Source organism: Crinia signifera, chromosome 7 (assembly GCF_055691185.1).
Source record: "Crinia signifera chromosome 7, ASM5569118v1, whole genome shotgun sequence".
Taxonomy (NCBI): domain Eukaryota; kingdom Metazoa; phylum Chordata; class Amphibia; order Anura; family Myobatrachidae; genus Crinia; species Crinia signifera.
Genome location: NC_139223.1, coordinates 182,139,478 through 182,152,304, shown reverse-complemented (window position 1 = coordinate 182,152,304; position 12,827 = coordinate 182,139,478).

Genomic DNA, 12,827 nt, shown 5'->3' with positions numbered 1-12,827 from the left:
ACGACTGATTCCACACACCCATTTCGTGACAGTTTGCTGAAGTCACATGGACTTGGTCAGTGATCAGAGTGTGAGAAGTGTGGGTTGTCTAGATCACAGTACCAGCATGGAGAGACAGATTGATCTTCAGTTCTTACTCACAAAGTTCTGGCAAGACTTATCTGGTTGTTCTTGCAAGCTGCAGCAATCCTTGCCGGCTAATGAATCCTCACGTGTCACATCTGCAGCCGCATGTCATTTGGCCTCTTCACCTCTACCCCCTGACTACCCGGCTACTCCAAAGGAGGACGATGAGGCTTCTGCGGACAGTGGGTCTGTCATAAGTCCGTTACTTTGCCATCTGCAATCTGGTTCTGCTTGGACCTTTAAAGAGCCAGAATCAGAGACATTAAAGGTTTTACACCAGTTACTGAATCAACTACAGGAATTACCATCTAAAAAATTTTCTGTAGTCTCCGCCATATTGGACAGTTCTTTGGTACCCCTTTCCAGTGGAACTGTGCGCAAAGGAACTTCCACTACACTTCCAAGTACTCCTGAGAAGTCCTCTCATAAGCCTTGTAAGGACATACCACAAAGCAGACCACGAGCCCAGCTGTCTGAGGAGGAACGTCAGCGGCGCAGGCAGCTAGACCTGTGCTTCTATTGTGGTGGTTCAGACCATTTCATAGAAGATTGTTCTCTCCGTCTGCCCAGAAATGGGGAGATTCCTCCCGTTACAGCTCAGAAAGAAACCCGAGTTAATACTTGGGGCCCTAGAACAAAGATCATCTTGGCCAAACAAGGTTTTACTGCTGTCCACAGAGCTCCTGGGAAGGTTCCTGTATCCATTACTGGAGGTGGAGTCTCAGGATTTTCTGCCCAAAAGCATGTGTCCGTCTCATCAACCTCAGGAGGGTTGTCCAATACCGCAGCCCCAGCAGAGGTATCTTGTGCTAAAGATTCAGAACGAGTATCCCGTCTCCAGCCCCAGAGGGGAGTTCAGCCTCTCCAGTCTCAAGAAGGGGTCTGCTGTATCCAGCCCCAGAAGGGGGTCCAGAATCTTCAGCCCCAGGAGGGGGCTCTCAGTCTCCAGCCCCAGGAGGGGGCTCTCAGCCTCCTGCCCCAAGAGGGGGCTCTCAGTCTCCTGCCCCAAGAGGGGGCTCTCAGTCTCCTGCCCCAAGAGGGGGCTCTCAGTCTCCTGCCCCAAGAGGGGGCTCTCAGTCTCCTGCCCCAAGAGGGGGCTCTCAGTCTCCTGCCCCAAAAGGGGGCTCTCAGTCTCCTGCCCCAAGAGGGGGCTCTCAGTCTCCTGCCCCAAGAGGGGGCTCACAGTCTCCTGCCCCAAGAGGGGGCTCACAGTCTCCTGCCCCAAGAGGGGGCTCACAGTCTCCTGCCCCAAGAGGGGGCTCACAGTCTCCTGCCCCAAGAGGGGGCTCACAGTCTTCTGCCCCAAGAGGGGGCTCACAGTCTCCTGCCCCAAGAGGGGGCTCACAGTCTCCTGCCCCAAGAGGGGGCTCACAGTCTCCTGCCCCAAGAGGGGGCTCACAGTCTCCTGCCCCAAGAGGGGGCTCACAGTCTCCTGCCCCAAGAGGGGGCTCACAGTCTCCTGCCCCAAGAGGGGGCTCACAGTCTCCTGCCCCAAGAGGGGGTTCAAAGTCTCCTGCCCCAAGAGGGGGTTCAAAGTCTCCTGCCCCAAGAGGGGGTTCAAAGTCTCCTGCCCCAAGAGGGGGTTCAAAGTCTCCTGCCCCAAGAGGGGGTTCACTGTCTCCAGTCCCAGAAGAGGGCTTTCTGTGTCCAGCCCCAAAATGGGATTTCAAGTGTCCAGTCCCAAGTAGGGGTGAATCCAGGTGTCCAGTCCCAGAAGGGGGATATTCCAGGTGTCCAGTCCCAGAAGGGGGATATTCCAGGTGTCCAGTCCCAGAAGGGGGATATTCCAGGTGTCCAGTCCCAGAAGGGGGATATTCCAGGTGTCCAGTCCCAGAAGGGGGATATTCCAGGTGTCCAGTCCCAGAAGGGGGATATTCCAGGTGTCCAGTCCCAGAAGGGGGATATTCCAGGTGTCCAGTCCCAGAAGGGGGATATTCCAGGTGTCCAGTCCCAGAAGGGGGATATTCCAGGTGTCCAGTCCCAGAAGGGGGATATTCCAGGTGTCCAGTCCCAAGAGGGGGAAATTCCAAGTGTCGAGTGCCAGGAGGGGGTCCTGTATACCAGAGACCCTGGAGGAGAGTCGGACACTTCTGCCCTGGCCTCCGGGCCTGAGGACACACCTGCCCTGGCCTCCGGGCCTGAGGACACACCTGCCCTGGCCTCCGGGCCTGAGGACACACCTGCCCTGGCCTCTGGGCCTGAGGTTGTTCCAGTTATTCCAATGCAGACTGCCTTGCCCAAGGCATCCGAGGGGTCTGCCATGCACAAAACACTCAATGTGCCCGCCGTGTCTGAGGCTTCCGTGGTTCCAGTTTTTCCTAAAAAGTCCAAGATTCTTGATCAGCTGAAGCCTTCCAAAGCCCCAATTCCATCAAAACCATTTCAAGATTCAAGCAGAGAATATTCGCCCATCTATTTTGATGGGGATCTTGTCCATTATGAAGCCCTGGTGAACCAATATTTGTCTGTATTGGAAACCGAACCTTCATCTGGTCTCACGCTAGCCAACATCGTCAGTTACCTGTTTTTGTCATTTAAAGGAGAAGCTTTGGAGTGGGCTTGTCCGCTTTATGAATCTAAAGACTCCAGACTTCGAGATCTGACATCCTTCTCCAAGGCCGTAGTGGAAAGGTTCGGTTCAAAGACTCCCTGTAAGAATTCCTCCACCACTACAGTTAAAAGTCATCCGGTGGCCAAAACCAACCATTCTTTGGCATCCATCCAAGAATGCGAGCCATCTCAACAATGCATTAGAAGTAGATAAGGCACACTTTTTCTTCAAACTAATTGGTTTTGACAGGTCCACGCCCCTTTTATACAGTTTGTCCACGCCCCCATTTATACCAATTTGATATCAAACTTGATAAGCTCGTATCACGTTTGATATGAAAGTGGTATAAATAATATTAACCCCCGTATTAAAATATAATTGGTTTGATACTGTAACTTCATACACTGATATTGGTTATGTGAAATAACACATATATAAAGTACGCTTAATGTTATCTTAATCAGCTGGTAGAATTTCTAAACATAATGCTAAAAAAGTTGTTAGAAAAATATGGTATACAACAGATATATAATTCGTAGAACTGTAGATCTTGTTTTATATCAAATTTGATTTGTGTAGGATGTCGCGCAACGCCGATCATCAAAACAGCCGGCTGAAAGCCTGGTATTATAACGTATTAAAGCCGGGGAGTTTTTGCGGCTTTGATAAATATTATAAAGCTTTGAAAAATAAATTTAAAAGATCCGATGTGAGAAAATGGTTACAAGAGCAAGACGCGTACACATTGCACAAACCGGCTAGAAAAAACTATAAAAGGAATATGATATGCGTATCGGATATAAATCAACAGTGGCAATGTGATTTGGTATCGCTCATAGATCTGGCAAAGCACAACGACGGCGTAAAATATATACTAACCGTCATCGATATATTCAGTAAGAGGGCCTGGGCTGAAAGTCTGACTGCTAAGAGCGCGACGACTGTCGCTAAGGCTTTTGAAAAATTATTCCAACAGGGGGACGTACCGCGGAAACTACAAACCGATAATGGTAAAGAGTTTCTAAACAAAGTCCTAAAAAAGTTGTTAGAAAAATACGGTATACAACATTTCACAACCAATAATGATGTGAAAGCAGCCGTTATAGAACGCTTCAATAGGACTTTAAAAACACGAATGTGGCGATATTTCACGGCGAATAATACATACCGATATATAGACGTTTTACAAGCGTTCATTACCAGTTATAATAACACATACCATAGAACGATTAAGCGGGCGCCGAATGAGGTGGATGGCTCTAATGCGCTGGATGTCTTCAAGACGATATATGGCGATTACTTTAGAAGTAAGAAAACAAAGGCTTGTTTAGCGGTCGGGGACCACGTTCGTATCTCAAAATATAAGGATATATTTCAGAAAGGTTACGAACAGAGTTTTTCTGAGGAAATATTTGTAATACGCGGCGTGAACACTAAAGGACTTAAGCCGCTTTACACGTTGGAGGATCTCTACGGGGAGGCTATAACGGGGAGTTTTTACCCCGAAGAACTTCAAAGTATACCGAAAAACTATAATAGGGTTTACAAAGTGGAGAAGATTTTAAAAAATAAGACGGTTAGAGGGAGGAAACACGTATTAGTCAAGTGGCGTGGATACCCCACAAAATTTAACAGTTGGGTCGCTGCATCGGAGATAAAAGATATATAAACAAAGAGGAAGATGGATGACAAACCCTTCTACATAACATTGCCGAGTAACGCCTCAGCCGATACATTTCCACAAAATAAGATTTCTGACTATACCACAAAGTTAGCAAGGCCTATAGACTTAAGTGGAGATTGGGAAGTAGCTCTTACAGAAATACAATACCCACACACCTGGAATACAATCGATGTGCGTGATTGTGTGTTGAAAATAACAAAGTGGGATGGGACGAGCGGTACAGCAACGAGGGTTTGCGTTAAACCGGGGTTTTATGAAACCATCGGGGCGTTACTGTTTTCTTTCAACGCTGAAATTGACCGACATAAACTGGATGGTTTAAAACTATTGTACGACCCGCTTGAACGAGAGATAATCATCGACAACAAGGCGATGTACAACATCACAGCCGGTCCTAAATTGTCGAGAATACTGGGGTTATACCCGAAAACTAAGTTTTTAAAACCGTGCGCCGACATCAACGGCGGGCAATATACGCTCTTCGTGTACACAGATATTATCGAACATCAGAGGGTCGGTGATAGTTATGTTCCGTTGTTGCGCACCGTTGAAATAAAGGGCCGTAACAACGAGATGATCACTATACGGTATGAGAAGCCCGATTATGTTCCGTTGTGCAAGACGCATTTTGACACTATAGCCATAGAGATAAAGAATGATCAGAACGAAAACATGTCATTCAAGTTTGGGAAAGCGAACGTGAAACTACATTTCAGACGACGCAAATCCGAATTTTATTAAAGACAATGGTGGCCGTTAAAAATTATGGTGACCCGGGGCTCTACGCGCAATATTATAAAACACAGGCCGGTAATGGATTACCCGGTTTTCACGGCAGCGCGTATATGTACGGGTGCGGTTTAGGTGGAATTTTTCGAAGCCTGTTCAGAAAAGCGGTACCGCTTTTCCGAAGAGGGCTGGCGATAGCAAAGCCCCACGTGAAGAATGCAGCACGCAACATCGCGAAAGACGTCATCGGACAAGCCACAGCGGCGGTTGTGAGCAAAATACACGACGCAAATCAAGCGAAGCAAGATGGATCAGGTTTAATCTATGCCAGGAAAGGGGCGGCTAAAAATAAACGGAAGCGGGCAATACGACTTCCGACATGGTGCAGACCCCTTTTAAACAAAAAACGGAGCAGACGCGGCTTAATTAAAAAAAGGAAACCGAAGCGAAGGGTCGGTGATATTTTTTAAGCATGTCTTTCATACACAATGAATCCATGGAATGCGCAAAATCTGAACTTGACCTTTTTGACGTACCACCGACGCAGACCAGCGTAGAGAAAAGCCTCTACGTCGAAGTTCAACCTTTGGCGGCATTATCCGAGACCGCGCCGCTTGAATTCTACATAGCGGCCAGCGGGGAACACTACTACGATCTGAACAACACGTTGCTGTACGTGACCTGCAAGATCGTACGGCCTGATAACACTGCTATACCTCAAGACGCCAAGGTCGCTCTTATTAATTACCCCATAGCAACTTTATTTAGCCAGGTTGATGTCACTTTGGGCGATAGGCTCATATCGCAGTCCAATAATCTTTACGCTTATAGGGCCTACATAGAGACCATACTGAATTATAGCTCAGATGCGTTATCCACAAAACACACAACTGGATTATTCTACAAAGATGTGGCTGGAGAACACAACACAAGAACCCTGGATGGCGTAAACACAGGGTTTATAAAAAGGGCAAGAACAACGGCACAAAGTCGAACGGTTGAATTATTGGGGCCGCTACACTGTGACCTTTTTCATCAACATAAACTAATATTGAACGCCGTGGACTTGAAGATAAAACTCATCAGAAACAAAGATGCTTTCTGCTTAATGTCTGCTGAAGCGGAGCCCTTTAAAATTCAGATTGTTGCAGCGTCCCTGTTTGTGAAAAGGGTTCAGGTCTCACCCGCAGTCCGGATTGGACACGCCCAGGCCTTACTGACCACCAACGCCAAATATGCGATCGATAGAGTGGGCATGAAGATCTATAGCATACCGACGGGGAGTCGCGTATTTAATTTAGAAAATCTGTTTTTAGGACAGGTGCCAAAAACCGTTATAGCCGCTTTTGTAGATAATGAAGCGTTTTCAGGAGCCTATGACAAAAACCCTCTACGGTTTGAACATAAAAATGTAAACTTCGCATCCCTATACCTGGATGGAACACCGCATCCGGCCAAACCATTTCAACCAGACTTTGAACACGGTAACGCGGTTCGCGAGTATATGTCGCTCATTCAGATCACAAATAAGCAGAAATCAGATTCGGGTATACTAATTGACCGTGAAGAGTACCTCAACGGCTACACACTATTTGCTTTTGATCTGTCGCCTGAACAGGAATGCGCGGAGCATCTGTCTCTAATCAGAACCGGAAATCTACGAGCTGAATTCCGGTTTGCAGGAGCACTAGACCGGACAGTCAACATAATAATATACGCATTATTTGATAATATCATCGAGATCAACCAGCGGCGCGATGTGTTGTATGATTATCTATAAATGAAATAAATAATTTTTATATTTATCGTATATTTACCAATATTCATCACCCCATCAGCGATATGAACACATTACAGATAAATTGTATACTGTACGCTAATCCGGTGACGCGCCTGTTTTTTAAAGGGACCTACCCGTGTGATATGCTTCCGAACGGTAAACTATCGCAATACCCCTGCGCGTTTGTAATCAACACACACACCAGCGCCCAACCGGGGGAGCATTGGTTGGCCGTTTATTTTAACAACCAGCGCGAGTGTTACTTTTTGGACTCTTACGGTTTAGAACCTGACAATCCCCTATTCCCAAAGGCCATAATAAATTTTTTAAACTCAAATTCAAAAAGAATTTACCACCAAAATAAGCAGTTGCAAGGTTTTAACAGTACCGTTTGTGGGCAATATTGTATATACTTTATATTTTTCATGTGTAAAAATTACAAATATACAGATGTGTTGGGCCGTTTTAGTTTTGATACAAAACGTAATGATCGCTATGTATCAAACTTTGTAAGACGTCTCCCTAGAAGTCATTGTTTGAGTCGATATACGGGTAACTGTATACAGTCCTGTGTCACCAGTAACCAACATGTGTTTGATAAAAATAATGTGTAATACAAAATTGTTTGTGTAACTTGTAACTAATGTTGTGATTGAAATGCTGCATGTACATTGCTTATGGTTACTTTCTATTAAAAAATCTTGCTTATTGAACTTTATATCGTGTGATTGCATATTTTTGCAGACAAACTGGTTAGAATCAAAGAACAAAACAACATTTTATAAATCATAACCATATTTTATTGGTACAGACAATATGTATTTACAGCAAAATAATCACGAATAACACGATAAACTTTACAGTTAAAACAATACACTAAATACATGATACATTACAAATTAAACGTCATCGTACAAATTAAACGCACAAAAATACATCGTATAAAAACATTATAAATTAGTTATATGTTAAAGGTTCAACCACTGCGAATCCTGAAACAGATTTACGGATCTTTTCCTCGGTAGTAAGTATCCGTGGGGCGTTGTTAACCCGGGGGAATTTAAAACATTTATACGACTTTTTTTAATGTTGTGTATTGGGGAGGCTATATTTACATTGCCAATTTCATCATCGTAGATTTCAGCTTTTAAGCGATCTAACTGTAATCTGTTTGATGCATTACCAACTACAGTGGACGGGATATTCAACTCAGCCATAGCGCGCATAAATTCAATCCATCCGTTAGGCATTTTATGACTCGTCACGCTGTGATTTTGCGTGATACCCCTTATCAAGTCTAACACATTGGATCCTGGCACTGTGACGCCTTTATACATAAACACACCCTTGCGGTCCCAATTCGCAATGTCTTTAGAGCGAACCATTTTACTCATTAGTATTTCACAGTTCTTTTTATACCGCGCATTAACACTGTTCAAGACATCGTGGTAAACAGCGTCGGTAGCGTCGTCTTGTGTAGGGTTAGTTGTATCCTCAACAGCATTTGCACCGGGTGATAAAAGCGTTAAAGTTGACATTTCTCTATCAGTTTGTTTACTCAACACCAGGTATCTCTGTAACACAGCTGTGTAGCGTTTTGCCTTTTCATACTCTGATAAAGCATTATTATGTAGTATACTTATGATCTCAGCATCTAGGCCTTGCGTGGCTGTTTTGCGTATATCATCGTTGTTTGGTTTGTTGTTTAAACGGTCTATCTGTTGCTGGGGGACCAGATACATTTTCTCAGCGTATTCCATCACCGATTAGACAGTAGTCCGGTAATTAATGGAATGGCAAATCCTAGCAACGATCCGATAAACCCACCCGACTGTTTCACCAACCTCTTCTTTTTCCCAATGGCGCATTTCTTATTACAAAGCGATTTTATAAGGGACCTCTTCTTTTTAAGGTAGTTCAACTGGCGCTGTGACAGGGGTATTTTACCTTTAAGCGTATTGAGAGCAATCTCACATATGGCTGTCACCAAATCGTTTGAAGCGTTGGATAATATAGCGTTTCTTTGGGCCGGTTTGGCTTTAATGAGGGTTTTTAAAAGGCCCCAATTACGCCTTATCCTGGTCGACATGTTCACAGCTGTTAGAAGCGGTAATGAATGACTATAGGATGCGCGGTTATAGCTATTTAGAACCCCGCTTCTTAACAACATAAGCTACTGGTGTGTCGGGGGGAAATAAACCGCTTCGTAAACGATAATCATCAAGGGCATTGTTTCTTAAATCAACCAGTAAATAACCGTATGGAGGCTCCGTAGCGGACTCATAGGCTTCAAGAAAAAAACGATATTTTGATGGGTACATTTGTCTAGCCAGAATGCTAACCTGCATTTTATCCCTGGGGTTTTTAAACAGGACCATATATTTTGTGTTTAAATGTATAGTCCTGCTCTTTCTACCTTGACAAAATATGTTTTGCACAAGGTACATGACACTGAGATTACGATGGTGCACATACTTTGTGAACGCTTTCTCAACCTCAGAATTATTACTCGCTGCATCCATCAAGTCATCTATCACCGTTAAATTAATCTTATCAGGGGGAAAAAGCTGGTCGTCGCTAAATGACTCGGGCAAACCCTCTATAAAACGCATACCAGGGTGAGCACTCAGAAGTTGGTCGTATATCGGTTGCCAACAGGTGTAAAACCAAACAATATTATCAGGTACATGCGTCATATGTGTGGATGCGTGTTGTATTAGTGTTTTCACAAAATAACTTTTCCCCGAATTGGAGGGTCCGGCTAAAATACAGGAGAAGGGGTGTTGAAAACGGATATCCATCTTAATAACCAAATGGTAGGGTTGTAAAATTATCCGTGAGGTTACGTTTAGTGTAAACGCACTTTTGCGTTTTCTGCAGCATACGGGTTTCAATCTGCCAGTACTTTTTCACACGTACTATACCGGGCTGCCTGGTCACAATTTTTTTCTGATCCTCGCCTTTGGGGTTTAAAGGATAATCTAAGACCAGTTCTTTCAGACTGTCAAAGTTAACGTGCTGCTCATTACAAACATTCAACGTTATACCTTTGACCTTGAGGCTCGTCTTGCCGTTGCTTAGTCTATAGCCGTATGACTTGGGGCCGGCTGAAACAAACTCTGTTATATGCGTACCAGATGGTAGTTCGCTGGTCAACTCCCCTAGATAATCGCCTAATGGCGGATTCCAGTCACCGGGCCTGCTGACAAAAATTACAGAATCTGTATCGTGATACAGACATCTATCTTGTAATCTATCCAATAGGTTGTACAACTCGACGCGGGCGTGCGCTGTGGTAAATGCTGCTATAAATATATTTGTTGTTGAAGACCTGGTATAATGGTCTTTGGCGTATTTCCAGTTGACCATAACAGTTTCTGAGTCTATGAAGTCTAAAGCAGACACCTCATAGTGTGGTTGAAAGGCATATTCAAAAAGCTTATCAGGATCTGTCACTAGACAAGTATTGGGCATGTTGCTACGTTGACCAAATTTACCCCATAATGAGTTTAAAAACAATTTAGAAATTTGTCTTTTGGCGGGGTTGACATTTATGTGTTCGTGTCTTAAAGCTATGCCCTCATTTTTTTGATACGCGTCTATGTACTCTTGTTGTTTCACAGAGTCTGTACACCAATTGGGGTAACCAGAAGCCTCCTGTTTATCTCTGAGGTGTGTTTTAATGTAACCTGAAAACAGATCATCAGATCTCTCATCAAAATGCCACACCTCATAGATTTTACACACTTTGTACCCCTTTTCTATAGCAAGATTTATCTCCACTGTGCACCATGTACCGGTTAGGGCGCGGTTTTCTGAGTCATGAACACACGGCTCACACTGTCCAGATTCGGCGCATGTGCGGCACAGCGGAAACATTAACTTACCATTCATTTTAACCGGTAAAACTGGAAAGAAAAGGCCTCGCGGAGGATTAATTTTTAATTTAACAAAACCGAAATACTTTGTGACATCATCAAAGTCCTTATAAATGATGCGTGGGTGACGTATAGGATATGTTTTGGTCTTGTTGACAAATGGGTATAGGCTAGTAAAGTCAAAATAGTGTATTTTTTCATCGCACTCTGTCTTGTGATAAAGTTTTATGGCGTTAGTGCGGCCGCCATAAAGACCATCACGAGGATCCAAGGGTTCAGGGATTTCCAAACCTTTCAGAAAAACCTGAAGCTCCTCATCAGTCTCCCTCATTTTCTTCCACTCACAACCCCACATCTCCCTTATCTGAAATCCACACCGTTTAAGGTATTGTATCCTTAACTGTGTCTTGTGCCGCAGTTGACCGTAGGTTGTTTTAGTCAGATTGTTTTCATCATCGGTTTTGTAACAGTTGTCACAACCGTGATAAAAACACCCCTGGAATTCAAAAGCTGTTGGCACGCCGTTAATCACGGCGTAACCATCCAGACTGTATCTACCGACTTTCTTCTCACCACCTTGTAAAGCGTGTCTTATACTCACACCTTCTTTGTGTTCTATGTACATTAACCACTGTATGGCTGGTGTTGAGTAACGCTTCTGGGTCTTGTGATAGTTATCACCCGGTACAAGAGCCAATGTGTTTGCCTGTAAATATTTACAACGATACATAGCCATACAAACCGACGCTAAAGTCGTCAGTTGGAATGGATCAACGTGACGTTTAACGACTACATCTTTTTTCTCTGCCGCTATTACAAACTCCTGTTCTGTCATGGCTATAACGGCTGATCTGAAAGCTGCGCACCCTTTTTGCAATATTCTGACATCCTCTTTACAATATCGTATTAATTCTTTTTGAAAATTAAACGCCTTGTGTTTGTTTTTTTCGTACCACTCTGTAACATCAGCGGCCTCCTCAGGCATCATGTGTTGTAGGCCAAAATATTCTATTGAGGGCATGACCCCTATGTAATTTTGGTTATCGGCTGTGTTAAAAAAATGCGGGAAATGACCTTTAACGCCATCAAATCCCATGGCCTTTGGAAATCTGCTCAATTTCATGGGGAGAAAATTGAGAGAGTCTATAAACCTGATCTTCAGATCTTTTATTGTGATACACATTATGTTTCCGCCATTAGAGATGAGGGATACTGTATACCGCTCTTTGATGATCTTGTTCAATACAAAATACGAATCATACCGCCCAGCGTTATGGGCTATGAATGTGTAATGCGCAAATTTTGGTTTCATGAACGTCTTTACAAAATCATCGATACAACCTTTGCCCTTAAACTCCCAGGATTTCTCACCCATTAATGTGAGAGCGTAACAGTAGTTTGGTATATGTATACCTGTCTCCTGCATGCATTCGAAATCAAAAAAGATGTATTTGGTGGTGGGTTCTTCCGCTTTGATGGGCTGTATGTAACACAAATGATCCGCAAACCCATCAACATATGCCTTGCAAGTAGAGCACTTTAGCCCCTGACACTCATGAGACCTGCGACGGTAGAGACAACACCTGTCGCAATAAACATGTTCAAGACAGGATATTTTGCGATCTAAAGCTAAGGATTTGTGCTCCTCTAAACATTCACGCGATCTGCAAAACACCCTACAAACCGAACATCTTAATGCGGAAGCCCCATCATCAGCGCACGCTTGTCTGTGACAAGCCTTACAAAAGAAAAGACAATCGTGGCTATTTTTGCGCTCATAAGATCGATTACATAAGGAACAGAAAAATCTCGATCCGAGAAATGCGCAGATATTAATCAGTCCATAATAGTGTGAATCGTGATATAATACATACAGGGTATCACCGTAGCGCGTATCTGAAGAATAGTAATGCCAAGAACGATTATTATGATATAATATTGTAATTTTTGTTTTTAAGTGTTTTTCAAAAACAACAACGTCGGTAAAGCTGACTGCTTTATCGATCGGTAGGTTCAAATCCTTATGAATTTGAAGCGCCCGATCGTGTATTTCAGCGTCTGTGGCATTACCTTTATCCA